Source organism: Oncorhynchus masou, chromosome 23 (genome assembly GCF_036934945.1).
Source record: "Oncorhynchus masou masou isolate Uvic2021 chromosome 23, UVic_Omas_1.1, whole genome shotgun sequence".
In the NCBI taxonomy this organism is placed as follows: Eukaryota; Metazoa; Chordata; class Actinopteri; order Salmoniformes; family Salmonidae; genus Oncorhynchus; species Oncorhynchus masou.
The window spans coordinates 53,365,823-53,379,463 of NC_088234.1; the positions used below are offsets into that span (position 1 = coordinate 53,365,823).

The following is a 13,641-nucleotide window of genomic DNA, read 5'->3' on the forward strand; positions in this document are numbered from 1 at the left end:
ATTTATTTACAAACGGTTGCTCCGATTCAGGGACTGAACTTCTTGCCTTGCCATCACCGGAGACGCGCGCTAAATATTCCTCAACATTGGCTTTTTTACAGCTGCTTTTAAAGGGGTGACAACCTGGTGACTTCTCTGCAACCCCCACAGCTTCATCCTCTGGTCCCTTTCCAAATGGATCAAATCCCACTTTCGAGAGTTCCCGGGGAGCCGGCTTGATAACAGAGAGTTGGCTTGATGGAATGCACCTTATATTTGTTTTTGTCATGTCCAGGGTGGAAGTTAAGGTAAAAAGACACATCCACATAGCAATGAGCCAATGAGGGGAGCAACCGACGGTTGTTTCCATCCCTAGTTTAGGTTAGTCCGATATAAATTATAACCTGAAGATAATTAGACTACTTTTTAGGGTTTGATTATTATCCGCTGAATCGCTTCGGGAACGGAGGTTGCTACGGTGTGCGAAGAAGCGCTCACAGAAGTAGTGATGCAAACGATGCACCGGAGGAGGAGCTGGCGGTTGGATTCGGTCATGAGAGAGAAAAGCCAGAATCCGACTAGACGTTCATTTGGAGAGAGGAGAAAAGGGAGCTATCCCCCTGTACTTTAACACGATAGCAACCCTGATAATAAAGTGGTCTTACTGTTTAGTGGAAGTTCTTCTCTGGATAACATGGAAAATGATACACGGAGTATTATTTCCGTCATATTTTCATTAAGGAGTTGCCTATAAAACATACTGATATATGCATTGTAAATAATGCCCTCAATAGGACCAATTGATGCACATAGGCTGAATGAATGTTGCCCACATTTTCAAAGCAATTTTTGAATTTATTTTTGCACATTTCAGTCTTTGGAACCTTAAATATGTCCATAATGAGTAACACTTTATATTGTCATTAATAAGTCAAAAATATACCAATTATAAGGCATGTGTTCATGATTTCGTATTTATTATTAGCCCATTACATTTTCAAACGCAAGTAAGCTATAAAAAACGGGTAAGAGTTATAACATTATTTATAAGGCATATCTTAATTAACAGTATATCATGTATAAATAATAATGATATTCACATGACATATTAAAAATGCTGGACAACATCATTCCTCTGATCAATATCTTTCTTAAAAATCCATTTAATAATCATTAGAACGGGTCTCGAACAAGCGGCTGCTGCAACGCAGTTTGCACTATGATGCAGTGTCTTAGACCTTTGCGCCACTGGGGAGGCTTAAACAAAAAGATTTTAATGCTTATGAACACATACAAAGTATCAAAATACTTCACAGGACACTAATCAAATAATTTAATTTAGATGTTAATTGTATTTTTTTGCTCACAGAAACAATGAGAAAATATAGAAATATAAATAATGAAATGTTAATTTTATAAAGCAGCCCATACAATCATCTGCCAGAGAGTAGCTTCAATCGGCCCGAGCCCCAAGTAATACATTTGGGCGAGATAACTCACACCGGAATCGGGCCGAGCCCCAAGTAATATATACATTTGGGCCAGATAACTCTCACTGGAATTGGCCCGAGCTCAATCCCCGCATCCTAGCAATAAATCCAGACTCGGGCCACATGACGTAGGCCGAGTCTGACTTCTCAGCCGAGTTCACCGACTCAGATGGAATCAGCTCAGATGCACCATGCTAGCTGGGTAACTTCCTGAAATTCTACACATTTTGCCATGGGGCAAAGAGAACAATTTGCAGTTTTTATAGCTAATCTCATGCTATTATACATGACTTCACATGAGGCTGAGCAAAACTTTTACTATTTTCAATTTTATTTCCTGCAATTGTACACATTTTGCCATGGTGCAGAGAGGAAAATGTGCTGTTTTATAGCTAATCTCATTCTATTCTACACATTTTGCCCTGAGGCTGAGAGAACATTTAGCATTTTTAAAGCCAATTAAAGCTGAAGGCACTGGATTATGACCTGTCTTGTTTGCTAAAAGAACAAATGAAGTAGGCAGTGGCATGGTGCATATAGCCATAGAAGCACAGTGACATATGCCTCAATGCAGTCATATTCGTGGTTTATTGGGGGTGTGGTTTTCAGTTGCTTATTTCTGACTACCCATCCCATGGGAGTGAATGCCATTCCATTGCACTGGATTATGACTACAGTATGAATTATATCTGATGGTGTTTGCATGTTTCGGTAAAAAGAAAAATAATGTCCAATTTGGAACACTGACAAGTTGAGAGCATAAATTATTTATTTCTTTGCTCAATCTGATTGAGCTCAGTAGGTGGGTCCAGGCCCACCTAAGCACCTGAGTTAACTTAGAGCAAAGAGCATCAGATATTCAGCAGAAACATTCCCTCAGACAGCGATATGTAGATCATGACTCTGGGACATTATCCTGCCCTCACCGTGACATTTTCTCTGAACCTTCACCTTCGTTATTGCCATCAGGAATTACAGGTTTGAAATATTGCTGTGAAATACAGTGGGGAGCTCTGTTGTGTTGCCATTTCAAAATTGGCCCATGACCTGTTGTCATCTTTGGAAAATGTCCCTTTTGCCAATCTAATTGAGTGTCCAGGGACCTACAACAATGCACTGTCTGTGTACCAACACAGCTAAAATAATGAGCCGGTCAGACTCTAAGAACCTTCATGCTGTGAGTTACAATTGTCTAACGGTGTGGGGTGCTAATATTATAATTTTATCTTCTGGCTGGCATTGGTACTCACCTAAATCTCAGTGGGTTGCAATGGAGGTGTGGCCATTCATTTCGCCAGCCTCCTATTCTGGGAAAGTAATACAACATCATTCTCTTTATTAGCAGAATAGTAACGCATGAAGTTGCTGAAAATATGCTAAATTATGGCAATACATTGGCCATAGCATACAATATATGAAATCCTTCATACTGTGCAATAGGCTTCTTGGATTGAATGCAACATTGGTGCAAACCATTAGAATCCTCACCATGCTAGCTATTTGATTCTATTCCTGGGTAACATTTAGTCAATAGGAGGAGGTTGGTTTTGACTGATGCCTTAGAGAGTCTCTATATTGATCTGTCCTCCCCATCGCTTTGCTTGAGCCGGGACATGTTCCTGTTACATGGAGGGGTCAGCAGCACAGGGCCGTCTTTCATTCAGAGCCATTAGCAATGCAGTGTGCACTAGCTCTCTCAATCTGTTTCAGTTATCCTGCATCAGACAAGAAGGAAACCTGCCTAATGCAGATGAATGGTGGATTGGGAATTGCAATCACTCTTAGGCCTTATGTGTGTATACAAAACACATTTGATCCACTGCTAAAAGTTTTTTTTTATATTACTGGAAATATACCACAGAACATGAATCAGTGTATTAAATGTTTCACATGTGTTTAAGTATTTTTAAATGTACGATAAAAAGTTGTGAAATAATGTAGACTGGCAGTATTTATAGAATAATACATAACATGAGATTAAATGTTATGTTCCAAGGACAGTTGAAGGGAACATGAAAAGAAACATGAATTTAACTGCAATCTCGGTTTATCGTGTCATTATCATATATGGGTGTAAGCTTTAATAACTGCTTACATATTGGGCCTACCTGTGGGTGTGCACACACCATGGCAAAATGTATGATTGTCTTTCAAGAAAGAGGATCGCTCTAGCTTTGGCTGGCTTTCTGTCACACACACAGACTGAATACAAACTGCATAATTCTCCCTGACATTGGGGGTAGCATTGAGGAGTTTACCACATCAGTCTCCAGATTCATTAAAAAGTGCATCTACGACGTCATCTTCAGTAATAAGTGCATCTACGACGTCATCCCCACAGTGACTGTAAGTACAAATCCCAACCAGAAGCAATGGATTACAGGCAATATCTGTACTAAAGGCTAGAGTTGTCGATTTCAAGGAACGGGACACTATTTTAATTATTTATTTCACCTTAAATTTTACCAGGTAGGCCAGTTGAGAACAAGTTCTCATTTACAACTGTGACCTGGCCAAGATAAAGTAAAGCAGTACGACAAAAACAACACAGAGTTACACATGGGATAAACAAATGTGCAGTCAATAGCACAATAGAAAACCTGTATATAGTGTGTGCAAATGGAGTAAGGAGGTAAGGCAATAAATAATTACAATTAATCCAGACACCTATAAGAAATCCCGCTTCGACCAAACGACAAGCCATCAAACAGGCAAAGCATCAATACAGAACTAAGATGGAGTCCTATTACGTCGGCTCTGATGCTCTTCGGGTGTGGCAGGGCTCGCAAACTATCATGAATTACAAAGGGAAACCCAGCCGTGAGCTGCCCAGTGACGCAAACCTACCAGACGAGCTAAATGCCTTCTATGCTTGCTTCGAGGCAAGCAACACTGGACAATGCATGAGTGCACCATCTGTTCCAGACAACTGTGTGATCATGCTCTCTGCAGCCAATGTGAGTAAACACTTTAAACAGGTTAACATTCACAAGGACCGATTACAAGGATGTGTACTCAGAGCATGCGCTGACCAGCTGGCAAATGTCTTCACTGACATTATCGAACTGTCCCTGACCCAGTCTGTAATACCTACATGTTTCAAGCATTTACATTACATTTACATTTAAGTAATTTGGCAGACGCTCTTATCCAGAGCGACTTACAAATTGGTGAATTCACCTTATGACATCCAGTGGAACAGCCACTTTACAATAGTGCATCTAAATCATTTAAGGGGGGGGGGGGGGTGAGAAGGATTACTTTATCCTATCCTAGGTATTCCTAGGTATTCCTAGGTATTCCTTAAAGAGGTGGGGTTTCAGGTGTCTCCGGAAGGTGACAGACCACCATAGTCCCTATGCCCAAGAACATCAAAGTAACCTGTCTAAATTTTATCGCCCCATATTACTCACATCTGTAGCCATGAAATGCTCTTCACACTGGAGCCCCTCAGAGGTGTGTGCTTACTCCCCTCCTGTACTCCCTGTTCACCCATGACTGTGTGCGGCCACGCAGTCACCCATGACTGCGTGGCCGCACACTACTACAACACCATTATTAAGTTTGCTGATCACCGAAACCGGTGACCTCTCCCTCAATGTCAGCAAGACAAAGGAGCTGATTGTGTACTACAGAAAATGGAGGGCCGAGCATACCCCCATTCACATTGACAGGGCTATAATGGAACGGGTCGAGAGCTTCAAGTTCCTCTGTGTCCACATCACTAAGGATATATCATGGTCCACACACACCAACACAGCCGTGAAGAGGGCACAACCACGCCTCTTCCTCCTCAGGGGAAAAGATTTGGCCTGAGCCTACATATCCTCAAAAGGTTATTCAACTGCACCATTGAGAGCATTTTGACTGGCTGCATGACTGCTTGGTATGTGAACTGCTTGGCATCCAACCGCAAGGCACTTCAGAGGTTAATGCGTACAGCCCAGTACATCACTGGGGTCGAGCTCCCTGACATCTAGTAGCTCTATACCAGGCGGTGTCAGAGGAATTATCTATCCTGTTGCCTCGTCACTCTATGCCTCCTAGTTATATGTACTGTATATCTCAGTGGAGGCTGCTGAGGACGGCTTACTTTTCTATTATTTCTCCATTTTCTTTCTCTCTGCATTGTTGGAAAAGCCCGTAAGTAAGCATTTAACTGTTAGTCTACACCTGTTGTTTGTGAAGCATATGACTTAACCTATTTTATTTTATCTTAAATTGTTCATTTGCAGACTTGGGAGCATGCCCTGCAGAATGCACTCTTAGGAGAAAAGATGGATCCTAGCTGTTGATTTCCCCTGTTAGTTAAATTGAACAGACCTTGAAATCCTTTGTAGAATTGTAGCCTATTTTCAAGGTCTCTTCCTCTGTCTAGAAATAGCTTCAATCGTTAGCTTCCCTCTCACACCTTTCTGTAACAAAGGCGATGCAAAAGAGGAGAAAACAAACATAGCATTCGTCCAAACAGAAGATGACAAGACAAAAAGGCAATGAAGGATGAAATGCCAGGGCATTAGTTATGCACAGTGTCCACCCCGCCTCCCTTCTGCTCCAACAAACATCTGCCTTTACTGCAGTAGGAGCTGTGGCAATGGATCAGACTCAGCATCACCTCCACACTCACAGATATCACTCCCACAGGAAGATAATCCTTTTGATCGCAGATTATTACTTATCTAATCCTGATTGAAAATGAAAAGAAAGTCCATCTGCGGTGTGGGTTGATTGATTCTGTTTTGGTCAGCCGTGCACTGTACTCCTATCAGTGTTGAGTTGATGGGTTTTTTCAGCTAGCTCATTTTAGTGATGGACGCTTGAGACTTACACTTCAATTAGTACCCAGCACACCTCTGGGGCAGCTGAAGAGGCGATCGCCTTTTCAACTAATCATTTCAAATACATTACTAACAGATAAATTGCAAGACAATACAGGCAGCGGGTTAAGTGTTTTGACCCTTGTGGAATGCTATAGGCCATATCTATTGACGGCACAAAACCTCTGGTCTATTTAGCTGAAGAAGAAGGATATACAATGCAAGCCTTTCAGGTTCAGTGGCTGCTATGGTGTTGGTATCACAAACCAGAGAGATGATAGTCTATGCACAAAGAGATACATGAATTATAAATGTGTTGATATACAGTTTGTACAGATATAAACACCAATGTCGACCAGTTTAGGATCAATAGATAACAGACAGGTGGATGAATTTCACAGCACATACAGTAACATTTAAAAGGGAATATGATATGAACTTCTGAGAAGCTTATTTTAGCGATAGTGTAATGCAAGAAAAACTAACAGTCTCATTGTGGCCTTTCGCACATATGCTGTCTTCGAGTGTTTGGTATGTTGCCTTCACGCAGATTAGCCAGAGTCCTCTCATCTCTCTGTCCTCCCTCTATTTCCTTCTTTCTGGGTAGAACACAGTCACTCTCTCCCCTCCCTCTTAGTGTCCCAGTAGTAGCAGCTGTGGGAGTTCTATATGATGATAGTGTGATGTTCGCCAGCCTCTCTGCTCTCTCTGGGTCCCATTCTTTAAATCAACAGCCACGGGGCTTGTGTTGCTGTTGCTCTGTCTATTCTACTATGGTGGGGGCTTCTTGTGGTGCTGAAGTAATTCTAGCCTGGCCTAGAATCAAGTTAACGGTAGTCTCAGTGTTTTGTGTAGCTCCGGTGTAAGAAGGTTCCTCATGGCTCAGTTGAGGTTTCCAGACTTTTTTTCCTGCCTAATTAGTCATGAGACATATAAACAATGAGAAGGTCACTCTTGTTGTTTTTTTCTGTAAAAGTCCTGCAGGTTGCTAGCTCCATATGCTAGACCTCTAATGAGGTAATACCAGTTTATCCTGAGCAGTCAAAAGGCCATGGCAACAATTAAACCACTGAGGTTTGCACAAGTACAAGGGGAAAAATCCCACACAATTCATCAGTCATTCACAAAGGAAAATATCTCATCTTCCAGGAGACCCCTGAAATTTTCAGGACTGTCGTTTTTTAGCCTTGTGAACAGGGCATGAGAGAAACATCCTCCTATTCATCAATTATTAAACAAAGCATATATCACAACCTTTGAGATCAAAACAGCATTCTTGTAAGATACAGGGGGGCAACTCTGATATTTAGCACTGTGAAGTGCAAAACAAATCTAAAATGGAAAGGTTAGATGTTTGAAATCTGACACAAGCACAGAGCCTTTGTAATTTCCCTGACAGGTACACAATATGGCAGAGGAGCACTGTAGGGTATATTAATCTATCTTTGTACCTCTCCAAGAGGCTGAGGATTTTGCACCAACACACAGAATAGGGTTCCTGTGAAAATTAATATTTGATGATATTGCTAGCAGGCTATGATTGGAAGCATGAGCGGATTAGCATTCATAACCGCCTCTTGAGCAGAACTTTCATCATTATCAACCTTTAAGTTTAACAGCCAGCGTTGATGCCTACTCTGCTCCTAGGGGCTGTAGAATAGCATGTTACTGTCTTCCTGGGTTTGAAAACGACAAGGCAGGTAAAAAATATTGACCCTCTTTTACAGTTTCTCAATCGCTTTGGCAAATTTTTCTTAACATTCTCTAAACTGTAAGTGCAATTGTCACAACTGTTTTATGGGACATCATGACTCTACTGCATGTCCACAAAATGTAGTAACTCACCCAAAACATATAATTCATGCTTCAAAACCTAGTTATTGTGTCAGTAAATTGGCCAATGCCACCAAAAGGAAAAACAAAAATTGTCATCGTGTGAGCCATACTGGTCAAAATGTTAAGATGTTTTTTTCACCATGTCAGTCAACCCTGGGAATGTTTGTTATACAAATGTCAGTTTTGTTCTACTTTTTGTTGACACTGACTGCTTACTGTACTATACCAGAATGTCAGTTGTGTCGAGCTGAATGCTATTGTGTATCACACAGCTTTTTAGATCCCAATTTCAACAGTAGGTAAAAGTTTACTGAGAAAAGTCAATACTGTACAATACTGTAGTACACAGTTAAAGAATATGCACATTTGTATATATACAGTACATTTATTTTTGTAGCAATGTGTTGCATGTAAACAGAAAATTCACATTTGCATGTTCATTTTTACATATTTCTTACATGCAGAGTCATATATAGTGACGAGAAAATTTGCCACAAAATGACATCCATGCAAAAAAGAAGAAGAAAAAAACACAACAATGAAAAAACCTGCGGTAGTTCTGTAAAAAACTAAAATAATTGTACCTTCTCACAGTACGTAACACTACAAGTTCCCATCTTCTTGGTGGACATCCTGTCACTCTTGTTGGTCTGGCCAGAGATTTTCCTCAACATCACATCTGATGTTTCCCTTGCGATGCACCGGGGGGGGGGGGGGAATTCCCTGCAATGATCGCCTGTGATGTCCTCACAAGCAGCATTCATGGCATCTAACAGAGACATCTGATCTAGTGCCCGATAGTCATACACTTTCCACCTCCATGCTGAACAAACCTCTTCTATCGGATTCAGGAATGGGGAGGATGGTGGAAGCAACTCCATTGTTTTCCTTTCATGCACAGCAAACCTTTCCCTAAAAATGCTGGTTTGGTGGAAGCTGACATTATCCCACACAATTACATAATTTGGCAAATCTGGTCTAACTAAACCTCTTTGGTGTTCTGGTATTACAAGTATTAGTGTATTTAGGAAGGCGAGGAGAAGTTGGGTGTTATAGGGCCCAATGTCTGGAACATGTGTGCTCACATCATTCTCAGAAATGGCAGTACACATTGTAATATTGCCCCCACGTTGGCCTGGTGTGCCAATTGTGGCTCGGTGTCCAATGAGATTGTGGCCACGCCTCCTGCCTTTGGCCAGAATGATGGTCTTCCATTGAGCGTCTGCTAAATGACTTAAATGTAAATGTAAATGTAAGACCATGGGGACTCTCTTATTCTTTGTCTTCTACCTCTTCCTCTATTATGTCTTCCCCTAACACCACCACTACCACACATTCTTACACATCGTCTTATTTCTCTTCCACGAGCATGAGGCTGCTGTTCAGGGGTGTGATGTTCCTCCATGTTCAAAAATGGTAGTGATTGTGCTGTGGGCAAGCTCCATATACGCTACCGTTCAAAACTTTGGGGTCACTTAGAAATGTCCTTGTTTTTGAAAGAAAAGGAAAAAAATGTGTCCATTAAAATAACAACAAATTAATCGGAACTACAGTGTATACATTGTTAATGTTGTAAATGACTATTGTAGCTGGAAACGGCAGATTTTTATGGAATATCTACATAGGCGTACAGAGGCCCATTATCAGCAACCATCACTCCTGTGTTCCAATGGCACGATGTGTTAGCTAATCCAAGTTTATAATTTTAAAAGGCTAATTCGTCATTGGAAACCCGTTTTGCAATTATGTTAGCACAGCTGAAAACGGTTGTACTGATTAAAGAAGCAATAAAACTTGTCCTTCTTTAGACTAGTTGAGTATCTGGAGCATCAGCATTTGTGGGTTCGATTACAGGCTCAAAATGGCCAGAAACAAAGACCTTTCTTCTGAAACTCGTCAGTCTATTCTTGTTAATTTATACTTAACTGGATGATTAAATAAACATCCAATGTAACTCCCTGTGATTAAGTATTGGCTACCATCCACAGCTAGTGATGCTGTCTTTTGTATTTTTGGTCCATGTTGCGATAAGCATGGTTTTTGTTTAGACTCAAAATGTTGTAGCAAAAGGAATAACACAGATTATGTACCTTGCTCTTAGAGGTATGTGAGCTGTTTCAGTATCCTATGTTTAATGTGTTGAGTGACCTTCAGTAGGTCGTGGGGGAACAGGGCTTTCCAAAACAGTGAACCAATTCAAACAATTATATAATTCTCTTGCTCCTTGAAATGTCTCATGGAAATCTGAAAATGAATAGCCTATTCTTCAAAACCATGCATAGATCAAACTGCTCCTTTTGTCTGGCTTCTACCTCACAATGCCTGCTCCACCAAGATCCAAGGAACCTGTCACTTCTCACCCTGTGACACAAACACTGCTGCAGGCGCCCACAGTACTCTATTCTGTTTTGCATTTTATGTCAGGTTCTTTGGTCCGATGCCAATAAGAGGATAAAAAGCCTTGGCCCCATGATATGATGGGGGTCCTGATTGAAAATCTAGTCAGAGTGGCTACTCTCTTTATAGGAGCTCATTAGTCAGAGAGACCTGTGTGCATTGTTCCAAGTCTGCAGAGTCAGCGAGGGAGCCACTCATCACTCCACCCAATCCAGTCTCCTGCACATCTGGTCTGGCAGCTCCAGGGTGACCTGTGCACACACACACACACACACACACACACACACACACACACACACACACACACACACACACACACACACACACACACACACACACACACACACACACACACACACACACACACACACACACACACACACGCACACGCACACACACACGCACACACGCGCACACACACACACACACACACACACACACACACACACACACACACACACACACACACACATACATCGCCCCTAACACATGCAAAGTTATGCGTACAGGTCCATACCTACTCACACATACACATAATGTAGAATACACAAAGCTGCATACACACCAAGGAAGTGCCTCCCCACATACACAGAGAAACCAATGCACACACACATACATATAATATTTTGTGATTTACAGCCAACACATAAATACACAGACACACGAACAGACAGACACACACACCCCTGTGATATTCGGCCCACTTTACACACAGCTCAGGTGGCCATCTCCAGCTCTGACCCTGTACTGCTGCTCAGAGACAGAGACTCAGCAGTAGGCTGCAAGGATGCCAGAACACACCACTGCCAATAGCCAGTGAGGGCTAAGTGTCAATCTTCAGTTATGAATGTTTTAAATGCTTTATTGTTGAAAGATTTGTTTTACACAACAGAGATACTTCTAGCCTGTGGTCACCCTCCGTTAGTTTGAATGTTACACTGAATATATAAAATAACGTATATAATATGTAGCTATGTGCTTGTTTCTATCAGAATACTTCATTGCCTTTATTAGAATACAGCAGGATCAAGTAAACAAGTTGTCTTTCTTGAGTGAAACAGAGAAAAGAAGATGGGACAGTTTCAATCCCATACTGAGAGAGAAAGGACGTGATAGTATTGAGAACATGTCACCCTACATTCATCTGACGGACATTCGGGCAGTGTTCCATTGGCGTCACTCAGACAGAACGGAAAAAAACAAATATAAAACCTGGAACAGTGGCAGAAGCTATCAAATTGACTGAGAGTTTCGGCATAGATTGAAAGCATGAGCTGCCGTTTCAAAAGCTGGAATTAATCGATGGAGTCCGTTGGTATAGCCTCAACATAATGGCTCTCATATAGGGAAATCCTTTCAGATTAAAGCTACTATAAGAAATCAATACTTATTTTTCTACCAACGCCACTGGCTGTGAGGTACAATGAATTACTTTTTATTTAGGGCCCAATTCAATCAAAACGGGTGACCTGAGGTTTCTGGATAAGTTCAAAGTAAATGATTCCTTCACAGTGTGACTCATATTGATTTATGGTAATCAATAAACTGATGCTGAATATGTGAAACTGAAGGGAACTCATACTGTACAGAAATATGTTTTTTTAATGTACTTGGTAGGCTGATTCATTCTTTCTGCCGAGTGCACATGTTTGAACACCAAAATCCTGGAGGCCGCTGCATCTTTGGAGAGTACCACTTTCGCTTTACCTCTCCATACCCCCATCCGTTCAGCCCACTGCCAAGCTGGAGAGGTTTTCGCCCAGCCTCCGATGGCCACCTGTGTTTCATGACTGCAACACATCCCTGGCACCATGGCAACCATTTCAGCTGAGTTTCCATTGTGCTGTGGACAGATGCTCTCACTAGATGAGGCCACCTTTGACACGTCAATGTCACCTCAATCATCACTTCTGCTTACCTCAAATTGAGTGGATTATAATTTGGCACACTAATATTTTAGCAGCGACTGAATTGTCAATAAATTAGCAGTGAATTGTAAACTGTATTCTGTCGCTGTCACAAAAGCGCTTCTGAATTAGAAGGTCTTTACTTGTTTTGAGAAGAGGAGAGAGAGAGAGAGAGAGATGGGAGAAGAGAGAGAGAGAGAGAGAGGGATGGGGAGAGAGAGAGAGAGAGAGAGAGAGAGAGAGAGATATATGGGATGGGAGAAGAGAGAGAGAGGGAGAGAGAGAGAGAGAGAGAGAGAGAGAGAGATGGGAGAAGAGAGAGAGAGATGGGATGGGAGGAGAGAGAGAGAGAGAGAGATATGGGATGGGAGAAGAGAGAGAGAGAGAGGGAGATATATGGGATGGGAGAAGAGAGAGAGGGGGAGTGGTAAACTAAGAGTTGCTTCTCCTTAGATAATTGTTGTTGTGAAAAGTATTGTATATAAAGGAGCTTTTTTGGCCTCTGGAAAAAAATACAGTTTTCAAGGCAATGAGAATATAGCAGTCTAAAACCTTGCATATGATTTGAATTAGCTCTAAGTTCAGTGTCATCCACAGACATTATTGTTACAATATAATTAATATAGCATCTCTATTTGCCCAGGATTTAATCAGGTCACAACAGAAGAGATACAAATAAACATAAAAGCATTGATATAATGTATACTTAATATATCCCATTTAATATATCCCATTTAGCAGACGCTTTTGTCCAAAGCGACTTACAAGTCGGCTGGGGCCACTACTTTTGCATATGGGTGGCCCCAGTGGGAATCGAACCCACGACGCTTGGCGTTGCAAGCGCCATGCTCTACCGACTGAGCCACACAGGACCCCATACTTAAAACATTGTTTCTGAGATATACAGCAGGATCAAGTAAATTATGAGTCATTGCCTCAGCTATTTCCAATGATGGCACAATAAAACAGAGGAAGTATAGAGAGTCTTAATCTATGTTGTACATTTTAGTTGTGACTGCATTGGAATTATTGCTAACGTCAAAGGTAACACTTTTTTAAATGTATTTTTGTAAAGATCAAAACCAAAAACTAATACCATTCATTTCAGACTCCAGAAAGTGACAAATTGGAAACTGATTGAGAAAAATACTATATGCAAAAAATATATGCTTGTCATGGTACAACAATAATGAGGTATCACTTAAAGAACATGTC

The 13,641-nt window shown here is 41.3% G+C and overlaps 1 non-coding gene across 1 annotated transcript; it reads right to left on the bottom strand.

Annotated features, from left to right (window-relative positions):
• Positions 1-13,224: 13,224 nt before the first annotated feature.
• trnaa-ugc (transfer RNA alanine (anticodon UGC)) lies at positions 13,225-13,300 on the bottom strand. Its single transcript has one exon. It is a non-coding gene; the product is annotated as a tRNA-Ala (tRNA).
• Between the last annotated feature and the right edge of the window lie 341 nt (positions 13,301-13,641).